This window comes from Schistocerca piceifrons, chromosome 5, assembly GCF_021461385.2.
Source record: "Schistocerca piceifrons isolate TAMUIC-IGC-003096 chromosome 5, iqSchPice1.1, whole genome shotgun sequence".
Lineage (NCBI taxonomy): Eukaryota > Metazoa > Arthropoda > Insecta > Orthoptera > Acrididae > Schistocerca > Schistocerca piceifrons.
The window spans coordinates 665363404-665376969 of record NC_060142.1 but is presented as its reverse complement, the minus strand read 5'-3'; the positions used below and the strand labels follow the sequence as shown (position 1 = coordinate 665376969).

At 42.2% G+C, this 13566-nt stretch overlaps 1 protein-coding gene across 1 annotated transcript in view; it reads right to left on the bottom strand.

Moving 5' to 3' along the window:
- LOC124798568 (MAU2 chromatid cohesion factor homolog) overlaps window positions 1-13566 on the bottom strand; it is a 207370-nt gene that overhangs the window by 29035 nt on the left and 164769 nt on the right. The window lies entirely within an intron of this gene.

The window sequence follows — 13566 nt, the reverse complement described above, 5'->3', positions numbered from 1 at the left end:
CTCCTGAAACTGCCAAGCTAGATATTTTCATACTTATTTATGTAACATTCACCAGAAATTATTATTTTCCTTCAGATCATTTACTTTGGTGTAGAAGCTCATGCAACAAAAAGTAAATGATTATGTGCAGTGGTGCGTGTGTGTGTTTTTTTTTGGCTTTTAGTCAAGATTATCAGTGTTCTTACAGAAAGGTCTAACAAAAAACAATATATTACAAAAAAAATAGTCAATGGCCTCTCAGAGCATGACATGCATTTCCTTAAGTTAAATATTAATACTTATTTAAGATTCAAAAACTATTAAATTTGAGTTCAGGAGAATAGTTGGTAAACCAAAAACTGATATTTTGGAAACTCTTCAAAGACATGAATTGGAATGATGTATACAGAAATGAATTGCAATGGTGTACATAGTACTCATTACATGAATGAAAAATAACACTTTGTTAACAAAGTCCTCCCATACTTGAAAACTTACTTTCTTCTACAAGTAATTCAGTACAAAGGATTTAACGTATCTTGTAAGATAAAAACTAAGTTAGAGGCAGCTCTGATAATGATGCCTTAGTACATTGCAAGGAAAACTGCAAAATACAGAAAGAAAGTAAGACAGATACTGAAGCAAATTACTTTTGTGAGGATAAAAATGTCACATAAAGTATCAAAATAAATAAAATATGGGATACAGTGGAGCAGACTGGTTGAATGAGAAATGAGGAGCAGCAAATAATACACTGCTAACAAATGTGTGCATGTCACAATATTTTTAACAAGTATTTTGGAATGGTTACTGAAAAACTGAATATGGCCCTCACTGCAACAGAAAAGTGTGGTGGTAAGGTAAAGTAAAAAGAGGAAGATGAACGTAAAGTGGAATGATTAGTGCAATTGAGAACTACAGGAAATGGAAAGTTTTTTGTGTCCATTCATACACTCAGCCAATTTAATTAGTGTCATTCCTACGTAAAAAGACATGCAATAAACATGTTAGTTGCTGAACAACTGTGTGGTTCCATACGTTGTTCTGCCTTCAATGTTAAAGGATCTTCCAGTGGTCTGCCTGGTGTAAGCTGCTGTGGGTATGAGGTAGATTTTCAAGTGGGAACAACTGCAGAAGTAGAAAACTTAGAATAGTGATAATGGTCATACGAGTGATAAGCTCTTTGGGATTTTGTGGCTGTGATTCATGTTGGTCCAGTGCCTAGAGGGCAGGGAGGAATGAAATGCATTCTTGTAGTGATCAAATATTGATCTAAGAAAGTAACATTATATCTGATGAAGAAAGCTACAACCTGTATGGATGGAAATAAAAGAAAAAGACGGTAAATAGGAACACCAGTATGATTCAATGTAAGAGAACAAGTGTTACTAAGAAGTCACAAAGTTTGAAGTTTTAAAAAGGTGAAGTGACAAAGAAGTTCTGTCCTTTACATGAGGGACCATTCATTACGAAAAGTATGCCTCATCCTAAGGCGACTGTGCTTGCCGATATAAGTTCACGAAAGGGAAAACGAATTTACAGTATTCAGAATATGAGGCTGTTCATACCCAAGTAAATCAAAGTTAAAATTGATTTACAAACTTAAAAATTTACAGTACAGGAAATATCAACTTCTAAAGAAATACCGGACACCTGAAGAGATAATATTTATGCATTTTTGTAGCTTTAAGAGGTAACAACTATGCATATCCGACATTTTTGGAGATTATGAGAATGCACTAACATAGGCTTACACATGGTGGGACAGTATTGCACCTAATTTCTAATGCGGTTACATGTTGCTGGTAGGAGAATGCTGTGTTTGTGCCCTAGTTACAGGGTGGCAATAAGAGTGATATACTGTATGCGAGTTTTGAGGTTCATGGTTAATATGCAGTTTCCGGACAGTCAGGGAACTAAATCATTTTGTTACCCTTAAAAGGGTTTTGCTCTGATGGAGATGTTTTATGGTTTGTGCATAAGATATGTGTAGGTGTGACAGATCTGAGAGAGAGACTGTTTACATTCTAGAGATCAATGTGTACTTGCATAAGAGATAGAAAGTATCCCTTATGGCAAGGAACTCTTGTTTTTATCAATGACGACTTGGGACACCCAATGCTATCGAGAAAATTATCAATGTCGCTACTAACAAGATGCAAAGAAGCATAAATCCTTTCCAAGTCTCTCTCCAATGTAAGCCATGTTCTGAGACAACAATGCTCTCCCCAAAAATGATGCCAAGAGTTCAGGTACCCTTTCAGAACTAAAAATTTGTGTACAACTTTGAGTTTTGTACTGTAGCACGTCAAGTTTTTTAGGGGAACATTTGCTTGAATATGTAGAAAATGGCAAGGGTTTATACAGGGCTGTTACAAATGATTGAAGCGATTTCATAAATTCAGTGTAGCTCCATTCATTGACATATGGTCACAACACACTACAGATACTTAGAAAAACTCATAATGTTTTGTTCGGCTGAAGCTGCACTTGCAGGTTTCTGCCGCCAGAGCGCTCGAGAGCGCAGTGAGACAAAATAGCAACAGGAGCCAAGAAAGCGTATGTCGTGCTTGAAATGCACTCACATCAGTCAGTCATAACAGTGCAACGACACTTCAGGATTAAGTTCAACAAAGATCCACCAACTGCTAACTCCATTCGGCGATGGTATGCGCAGTTTAAAGCTTCTGGATGCCTCTGTAAGGGGAAATCAACGGGTCGGCCTGCAGTGAGCAAAGAAACGGTTGAACGCGTGCAGGCAAGTTTCACGCGTAGCCGCGGAAGTCGACGAATAAAGCAAGCAGGGAGCTAAACGGTTTGGAAAATCTTACGGAAAAGGCTAAAGCAGAAGCATTTCTTAAACAGGAGATTGGAAAACCGATGGATCGGTTGTGGTGGAGATCATGATCAACAATTCATGGCATGGCCTCCACGCTCTCCCGACTTAACCCCATGCGATTTCTTTCTGTGGGGTTATGTGAAAGATTCAGTGTTTAAACCTCCTCTACCAAGAAACGTGCCAGAACTGCGAGCTCGCATCAACGATGCTTTCGAACTCATTGATGGGGACATGCTGCGCCGAGTGTGGGAGGAACTTGATTATCGGCTTGATGTCTGCCGAATCACTAATGGGGCACATATCGCACATTTGTGAATGCCTAAAAAAACTTTTTGAGTTTTTGAATGTGTGTGCAAAGCATTGTGAAAATATCTCAAATAATAAAGTTATTGTAGAGCTGTGAAATTGCTTCAATCATTTGTAATAACCCTGTATTTCTCCACAAGGTAGTTTACAGTAAGCATATTTTATGTAACTTTTGTAGGGCAGTGTGTCCTCAGACGACTTCTGGTCTATTTAGTGAATATCAAGTGTATTCGTATAATGTTCCTATTCTGAATGTGAAAAGTGAAAAGACAAAAGTAGCAGCAAGTTTACTCACAATTTTTAACAAAAATGATACATTTCTATGGATTGTTGGTGTGTAACATCCTCACAATCTCTTGAAGGTTTCTACAAACAATTTCTCAATCTGAGATAACAAATAGCTGTCAGATTCTTGCGAGACACTGGATGTTTGAATCAATAACCCTTTACTAGTTGATTGTAACAAATGACCTTGACCTTTTGACAAAGATGTCTTCATTTAATACAATAAACTTAACTCAGTCAGTAAGACATTACAGGGATATGTTTATGATGAACATAAAGTTGCACATTAATTACAGTTATAAAGAAGAGAGAACAATTTTATGTTGAGGTCACAATAAAAGAGCATTCTTTGACCCATTTCTTTAAATAGGTTGTGGGTCTAGCTAATAAGTGTTACATACAATATGAAAAAAAAACTAAATGTATAATATTTGTAATTGTTTCTGTCACTTTAGAAATATAGAAATTGGTTACATTTACAGGTTCACAGGGGCAGCAGATGAAAGGGCATAGAAATTTTGAGACATAAAAACCTGGAATATATGTGAATGTATCACACTAAAATTTCTGTTGCTCCATTGATGACATATATGAATGAGTAAACCTGTAGTTATAGTATTATTCTTGTAATAATTCATGTCATATGATGTTATTCTGCAAGTTTCATTATGTATTGTAGATATTTGTCTCTGTTTCATTTTGTGCACATTCCGTTTGAGGTATTTGTCGGGCTATAGGTGACGTTGTGGTGCAGCAGCTGATGATGATGTGACGTCAGAGCAAGTGCAGAGAGGCCTCATCAAGAATTGCAGTTTGAAGGAATACACAGACAGAAGATTTCTTCAACCCTACTGAACAATGCTGAAAAAGAGAACACTGAGCTTGGATATCTATTTTAAGCAGTTTCTTTTCTAAAGTCTCCAGACTGACTTCTCTTATGATAGTATCACAAGAGATATCATATGTTGTGTGACTCAGTCTGAATTTAATTTGTTAAAGAGAACTCCAGTCTATGAATTTACGTATAATGGGTAAATAATTATTTTGTGTGGTGGACTACGATAGCAGCATCATCACGGTCACAGTCTAACACAGTATTGCTAACATAAACTCATGTGGCATCTTCCAAAGTTACCCTACAGTTTCTACATTAGGCACTCACTACAGAGAGAAAAAACACTAGCCAAAGAAGAAAAATTGGTCAACACACAAGTAAAAATGGACTGGTACGCAGAGAGCAGATCATCCATGAACGAAAATATATTGCCTAATACTGGAAAAATACTTCAAAACACTGGAAAAAAAAGAAAAATTCCTGGACACAGGGAGAATGAGGGACCACTGGACGGACGGACGGACAGATGTACACATGCATCCCCCCCCCCCCCCCCCCCAACACACACACATATTGGGGGAGGGGGGGAGGGCGGGAGTATTTTAGATTATCATCTTAAGCAAAACATCTTCCCTCAACTCTATCACAGTTGGAGCAATGACCTGAACTATGCCCCAAGGTTCAAATACAATGAGCTAGACAACTCTACAGAATGCTTCTCTCTCGTAATATTTCTGAAGGCTGTTCTACTTCTTTCAGTCTGTTACCGAAGTGCTCCCTGTGATTCATGGAAAATTGCAATTACCATTCAAATGGAACTTACTGATTCAATTTGAAGCATCATGTTAATAAGTACCCCCTTTCTATATATTTTGATGTTCCAGTACCTACACAAAGATTGTAGCACACCATCTTAAAATAGGACAGAAGTTGTATTTTGCTTCATGATAGAAATGGCTGTCTGATTACTTGTGAGTGTTTCAGCACACAGACATTTATCATATTAATTGCAAGTTGTCAACATGTATAAACATAACTCTTCTCTTTAAGCGTCAATTATAGAAATAATGCTTTCCTTACACCACTGTGTGACCATTCATGGAAATAAAAAGGCATTACGAGGCTAAGGTTGAACCAAGAGTCTTCCTAGGATGCTACACCTTCAAGCTGGGGCATCAGATACTGACAAGACTTCTGACCGGACAGTGCAAATAATGTTCAAAGAATCTTTTAACGAAAATTGCTCCAGAACTAGTGCTCAAAGCCATCAAAACCTTGCTCTGGGCACACAGCCAAGGGGTGAATGATACCTGCTTGAGAAATTCTGCAAAAATTCATCAAGTAAACTTATGATAAATCTTCCTCCATGTGCTATGGGCTCCATCCCAGCTTTCTGTGATTGCACGGTTGGACAAATTGTTTATCAGCGTGGCATTTAATTTACAATCAAAATGTTAAACAAGGCTGTTCTTTGTACCTGTTCTTTGCCTCCTAATCCCAAGTTCGAGTCTCGATCCGGCACACAGTTTTAATCTGCCAGGAAGTTTCGTATCAGCACACACTCCGCCGCAGAGTGAAAATCTCATTCTGAATGACATAAATGGTTGGTCTTCTGGGCCCAAAATTTTTGTAAGTGGTTGATCCTCAGTGTTACATTTTGAATGAGAATCCAACGTTCTGTGATTTAAGGAATTCATCGAACACTATCCTGTGCAACATAATTCATCTTGCATAAAAAATTTTACCTTTGAAAATAACGCTTCTCAAACCACCATTTGCAATATTTTCCCACAACCTGCTAGAAATGTAAGCAGTTGTGAAATCACACTCATCAAAACAAGGTCCACAAGAAAGACACATCGAAAGAAGTTTGTTATTACAAAGTGTCGCATAGTCTTTGATACACTTTCCTGTTGCCAGATGCTAGTGTGTGCACTGTGTTATCTTGTTGTAAATTGCATGTTTTCTTTGTGACTTGAGTTTTATTTTAGTGTTATTCTATCATTAATGTTTTATTGCTGCAGTATTATTTCTGCAGCAGCAGGCTACAGTAAAATTCTTTGTCACAAAATCACTTCTTACAATTTAAAAAATAAAAATAATAATAATAATAAAAAATACTGGTAACTAAGACAATGAAAACTTCCCAAAATTCTAAAAGATTTCAGGGGTTTTCATAGATATCTCAGTTGTCCCAGAGTGTATACACCCTAAACTACTGGAAAATCGAGGTTGGAATATCAACAATGTTGAGGAAAGAATAGATTTGGAATGCAACTGCCATGCTGAACCGCAGTGTGAAGAGGGGCAGGGATAGCACAGGGACTACAGAAGGCAGCATGACAAGACTATCAAGTGCAGCATAGGGTGGGGGGGGGGGGGGGGGGCATGGAAAAGGAGAGGTGTAGGGCAGATGAAAGACAGGCAGGTGCGCTGGAAGAGGGTGGCACACAATGAGAGTGAGAGGATGTGAATAGGGAGGAGGTGATAGGACAGACGAGGTGGAAACAGTTGGGTGGAGGGTGTTAGGACAGTAAGTTACCACAGGTTGAGGTCTGGAAATTTTGGAAGTGGAGAATGTGTTGTAAGGATAACTCCAGATGGCTTGGTTTGTGAAGCAGCCAATGAAATCAAGCTTGTTATGTTCAGCTGCATGTTGTGCAATGTGGTGTTCACAGTTTGCTGGTGACCATTCAGGTTCATTGTCATACCCATACAAAAAGCTGTGCAATGATTGCAACAGAGCAGGTAAGTGACACAGCCATTTTCACTAGTGGCCTGGTCGCTGATGGGGTAGGACAAGCCTGTGACAATTGGAACATGGAGTGCTGGGTGAGTGGACTGGGCAAGACTTGCATCTGTGTCTTCCACAGGGGTATGATCCCTGTGGCAAGGGTTGGGATTGGGAGTGGCATAGGGATGCGCTAGGACATTGCGGAGGTTGGGTGTGCAACAGAACACTACTTTAGGAGGTGTGGGAAGGATCTCCGATACGGTGTCCACATTTCAGGGCACAATGATAGGTAATCAAAGCCCCGATGATGTGGTACAATTGTTCGAGTCCAGGGTGTATTGGGTGACAAAGGGGGCACTCTTTTGTAGTTGATGCTTGTGGGGTCATGGGAGGGCTGGGGGTGTATGGGGAAATGGCACAGGAGTTCTGTTTGCGGACTAGGTATAGGGGATAGTGCCTATCTGTGAAGGCCTTAGTGAGAAGGCCTTGATGGGCAAGGGAGATCTTATTACTGCAGATATGCTATTCCCAGATGGCTAGTCTGTATGGGAGGGACTTTTTGGTGTAGAAGGAATGGCAGCTGTCAAAATGCAAGTACTGTTGCTGGTTGATGGGTTTAATATGGATAGAGGAGAGGATGGAGTCATCCGAGAGGTGGAGGGCAACATCCAAGAAGGCAGCACACTGCACTGAGGAGGAACAGGTGAAGGAGATGGAAGAGAAGGTGGATACATTACCTAGGCAGTGAGTCCAGATCATGAGGATGTCATCAATGAACCTGAACTAGACCAGGGGTTTGTTGTTTTGGTAGGCTAAGACAGTTCCCTCTAGATGACCCATGTGGTGATGGTACTCATGACTCCAGAGAGTACAGCATCACAATTGATAAGTTGTGCTCGAAACACTTGTAACGCAGCAGCTGTATGGGTTGGCAGTATGAACTACACCGAGATCCACCAGTGGCCACATCTGCCAATCCATGGGGCATCACCTGCATGGATAGCGATTGGTTGATGCCTGGTTAAATGCTAGAGCACTGAGCTACAGTGGACAGTTCTCTTAGTGTGCCGAACCATGTACAGTCTCCAGTTACTGCAGAGTCTACTAGCTGCAGTGTTCATCAGTTGTCTTTGAGACTTACGCTCCTTAGGCATCAAAGGACAGATCTGGACTCGATGTAGGCATCACTCAGAGGCACAGTGACAGGACTTAAATATTTTGTGGGGCTTTTAATAATTTCAAATATCTTATTGTGCTGGATATCTCACAAGAAGAAGCATCATTTAAGTTGAGTATTTCTTCATATTTAATAAATATCATTTTATTACTTATTGTTTGGAATCTTTCTGATTGAAGATAAGCTATGCCATCCACCTGCATTACCAACAGCGCATAAACAGGTTAGCAAAGGAGTGTGTCTTGTGAGTGCCCATGGCTGTGCCACTGATTTCTTTGTATACCTTCCCTTCAAAGGAGAAATAGTGTGGATTAGGATGAAGTTAGTAAGGTGCATGAGGAATGAGATAGTGGTTTTGGAGTCTGAAGGACATTGGAAAAGGTAGTGTTCAACAGCAGCAAGACCATGGCCATGAAGGTTGTTGCTGTATAGGGAAGTGGTGTCAACAGTGATGATTACAGATCCAGGAACAGGGTGTCTACATGGACAAGGAAAAAATTTCCGGATTTTTCCCAGATATCCCGGTAAAAAAATATACATTTTCCCAGGCAAAAGTGCACTTTTTCCGTGCTAAGTGACAGTAGGTTTTCCGTAGATTTCCCCCTGGAACTGTAAAACTTGTCAATCCTTTGAATTGGTAACATTTTATACAATGGCCTAGAACTTCCTGGCACTTTATGGGGAAAAAAAAGGGAGAGAAGTTTTGGAAAGACCTTTAATGGGGGAAAAGGGGGGGGGGAGAGGGAGGGAGAGGGAGAGGGAGAGGGAGAGAGAGAGAGAGAGAGAGAGAGAGAGAGAGAGAGAGAGAGAGAGAGAGAGACAGAGAGAGAGACAGAGAGAGAGAGAGAGAGAGAGAGAGGGGGGGGGGGGGGGGAGTTTGGAAAGCCCTTTGATTCACAGCAACATATATGCTGCATATCCTCGTATTACAAAAGTATAAATTCGAGTTCCACCAAACACAGCATGTCTTTTTCTGGAGTGTTGAAAATGAGAGTGCGATGCCCTTTTGTAAGCCAATCATATCTCGTGCCACGTGATCTCGCCAGCCGATGACAGCAGATATTCAGAGCATAGCACATGTGTTGTAGTCAGCGAATAGCAAGATCACTGTTAAGTAGCATGAACACACAAAGAGAAAATGTTAATTGTTTACATTAATATACATAGTGTAGTTACAAGAGAAGCTAAGCTTTCACATGTAAGATTCATCTTTTTTTTTTGCCTGTGTTATCCTTTAAGATATATCACACAAATGTGCAGTAAATTTAAAATAATGATGTAAATGTCTGGTCTCTTGAGCTCAAAATTCTTCTAAGTGGCTCGTCCTCAAAGTGTTAAGTTTTAAACAAGAGTCAAATGCTCTGTGATTCAAGAAATTCATCCCACATGGGGTGTTGATTCCCACACTTTTTATAGTTGAAAATGACAGTGTGCAGTGTGTTGAGCAACAGGACAGTGTTCTTGACAATGTTTGATATTGCTGACACCCCTATACGATTTAACTCTACTCTAAACATGCCATGGTGCTGGAACTAAACTGAACATGTTCTGACCACTGGAGCATAGTGTGACCGTAATGTTTACCCTGGTATACAGGGTGGGACCACACGTAAGTCACATGCAACGAAAATCTGTAATGCAACCATCTGTGTGTGGCGTGTTTATAATTATGTATTATTTATATTTTAGGACAATTAATATGTAAAAAACACACCACATGTCATAAAGAAAGCATGTAAACTGTCTGAGGATGAATCACAACGATTCGAAACCGGTAACGGTAGCCTTTGAATAAAGGAACTGAAAGTAAATTTGTGGCTTGTTGCTGTCCTAACACCATCAACATTTGATGAAATCTTAAAGTGATTCAAAGCAGAAAAAAGTTTTTTTGCTTTTTCCTGTTTCGCACCTGCCAATGGGGTGACCATTGGGGGGTGTAACATTGACAATTGTGAGAATAAAATGGCAAAGGGTCACTCTAAGATACCACGTCCCACCCCCCCCAGTTCGTCAACACTCTGGGCACTAGCCACACACCTCTGTTGGGAACTTTTACAATGTCCTTTTACAGAGACAGCCATCCACTGATTTCTAGGTGATAGCATGACAGGCATCTCTTATGGCACATCTCAGCTGAGTGGCACTATATCCCTGAATTAGCACTTGCTGGCCGCATGTGATACCTAAGGAGGATCGAAAGAAAGAGATGCCTGTCATGCTGGCACACAGGAATCACTAATGGCTGTCTCTGTACAGTGTCATTTTTAAAGTGCTTAAGAAAAGTGTGTGGATGGCACTGACAGTGTTGATGGAGTGGAGGGGCATCTTAGACGGACTTTTGCCATTTTATTTATGCTTTTATTAATGTCGCATTCCCCCCATGATCACGACATAGGAGGGTGAGAAACTGGAGGGCTGAAAAAGCACATAGACACCTTTTGTTGCTTTGGGTCACGCTCAAATTTTACCTAATGGTCACGAGTGGTTCCAAACTGTAGAACTAAGCAAAAGTTGTACTCAAACTGCATTTGAAAGGGGTGTGATCACATTCAATGGTATTGCAGACCCATGGTGTCCTTAGAGAAGGGCTGAATTGTCTGGGGGATATCAGCAGTGTTATATCAAGGACACTGTCCTGTTACTCATCGCACAGCAAACTGTCTTTTTCATGGCAAAATGTGTGGGAATCAATACCCCAAGGTAAGAATGGTTTCATTGATTCCTTTTATGTCGATTCTGAGGGGCGCTGTGTCTAAAATGTTTCCCTCAGCCTCCCACAAGGAAACTGCAACATTTCAAGTCTGGGCATCACAGTTGTGGCGTCGATAGGTCACATCGACCACACAAATTATGATCTTTGGAATATTAACTGCTCTGACGAGCCGCCATATTTAATTCAGTCTGCTTTTGTACTTCATGCAGTGTTCATGTGTATCAGTCTTTATGGTAAAATGTATGTTTATATAGAAAACATGGGAACAGTTTATTACGTATATTACGACCCATATCCAGAATCCCATATTGGTGACCCCGGACAAAAAGTTCTACGTCTTCCACGACTCCCGCGCCGGTCGTATAGAATCAACAGGTTTCACGTCCGATGCCTTACCTACATCACCTAACATTCTTAATGAAGATTTGGAGGCCCAGCTCTTACGACCAGGCCAACACAACGCTCCACCATCAGTTATTTCGCAGCTAACGGACAATGATCTATGATCTTCGACGAGGATAACCTCTACTTTAGCAACTCCACAACGACCGAGTGTTACGCAGTTACCTCAAACAATGGACTCGGGCTTTGTTTCGCCGGACTATGCGCAGCAACAAGTGAAAAGTGAAGTGGATGATCTTCTAAATAGTGTGACGATCGATCACTCGTACAAAGTTCAAAGGGACCGAAATTCGCACACATGCTTTGATCCTCTACGCGCCACGTCAGTTACAGTAGTGCCGTGTGCAACACCGCCATTTGTGCAAAACGCACACACAGTCAACTATTACCAAGCTACGCCAGCCTCGCCTTCCTCACAAATCAGTAACAGACATTTTTATGCATCCAATTTGCCAGAGCAAACCACTGGAGCGGCGGCCCAGTTTCGCGACCATGTGAGTACGAATGCACCCAACATAGCCACTTCACCCAGCAATGTTGTACTACGACAGTGCGACTGCCAACAGGTTTCACCAGCGTCTTATGGTCCTACCACGAAACGTGCATGGCCAGTGTGCGTGGAAAACTCTCGTTGTTGCCACTTTAAGCTCCAGGACAATGACACCCCCCCCCCCCCCCCCCCCCCAACCCCACCAACAGGGGACTTGATTCCAACCATACAACCGCTCGTTCCTTCCGCAGTACTGTCTGCGTCTGCTGTGCCGGCCTTCCGTGTCATTTCCGAGTTGGACAATGTCAGTGCTATTCCCACAATTTCTGGTCCAGTGTACGGGCCCTCATTACGTGCCGCTCACCTGTTCGCTCCCATGGTATTGACCGTGCCTGCCGCGTCGTGTTTTTGGGTGTCTTCGGAGACATTACAACCAGCCGTTGTTCCGAACGTGTGTGCTAGTAACATTTACGCTCTGGTGATGCCGGATCTCAGCATGAACTCTTGTGCAGCGGGACCGCATGCCTTCCAAGACACGCTGAAACCACCTACGCCTCCACCTCCAGGCCGCCTACCCAAGCTACCTCCTCAATACGAGGACAATCCAGTTTCATGGCTTGCACTGGTGGAGCACCTCTTCAAGCTGCATCAAGTGACTGATGACAACTCCAAGTTCCTATGTTTGGTCACACACCTTCACGTCCACTCTGATTTAATTTGTGAGCTTCTACTTTCACCTCCACCACCACTGAAGTACGAGTTCGCCAAGAAAACTGTATTGGACCGAACTGCTTGCTCGGCACAGGAATTGATAATCAAGATTCTGTGCGAGGAGCACCTGGGGGACCGCACTCCGTTACAACTTTGGTGCCACCTCAGGTTACTCTTGAGTGAACACACGATGCCAGACGTCACACTGTGGGCGGTATGGTCTGCCAAGTTACCTACCGACCAACAGATACACCTACTGCCGCACTTTTTCGAGTCTATCGGTTCTTGCCTACACATTGCAGATCAGCTGTATGTGCTCCTTCACCAGAAACACCCAGCTCATCCCCCATCACTGTGTGACACTACACTTCCTGTTTACTGGTCGTCTGCAGGCAGGGGCAGGGCCCGTTTCGCTTCCACGCCTTCTACGCCGCCAGGCAGTACTCGTTCTCTATCTCCTCTTTCCAAGCACTCAAGACTCACTCACACTCCATATGTCCTGGTTTATGTCCCAGAACAGATCAACGAGGACAAGCCTCCCCCGCTATCACAGGCACTGCCACCGCCACATCCGGTTCATCCGTACTGTTGGTACCACAAGATTTTTTGGGGCTGAGGCCAAGAAGTGCAGGTTACCTTGCCAACACCCAAACGCCGACCGCAGGAACTAAGTGACACTGTGTCCTGCGGGTAACTTCACAGGCGTCCTCTAACATTGCACTCCATCCACTTGTCGCCTTACTCGAGCGGTCGTTTATATGTGACAGACATTTCATCGCAGTTTGTGTACCTAATTGACACTGGCGCTGACGTGTCTATCATACCTTGATTGTTGGCTCCTACCAAATTTCCACCGACAAAGTCTCTCCTACGAGCTGTCAACGCATCAACTTTACAAACTGTCAGTCCTGTGAAAGTGATGGTGCACCTATCCCCTTCTTGGCGTTTCCTTTTCTGTCCCATTACAAGCTCTCCCCGAACGTAGTCCAGTGTTCAGTGTTACACCACTCGTCTAACACTCAGATACTGTGCTCTGGCACCCATACTCCTCATTCCGTTTCCACTCAACATGGGGTTTAGTTCACGTGTGTTCCG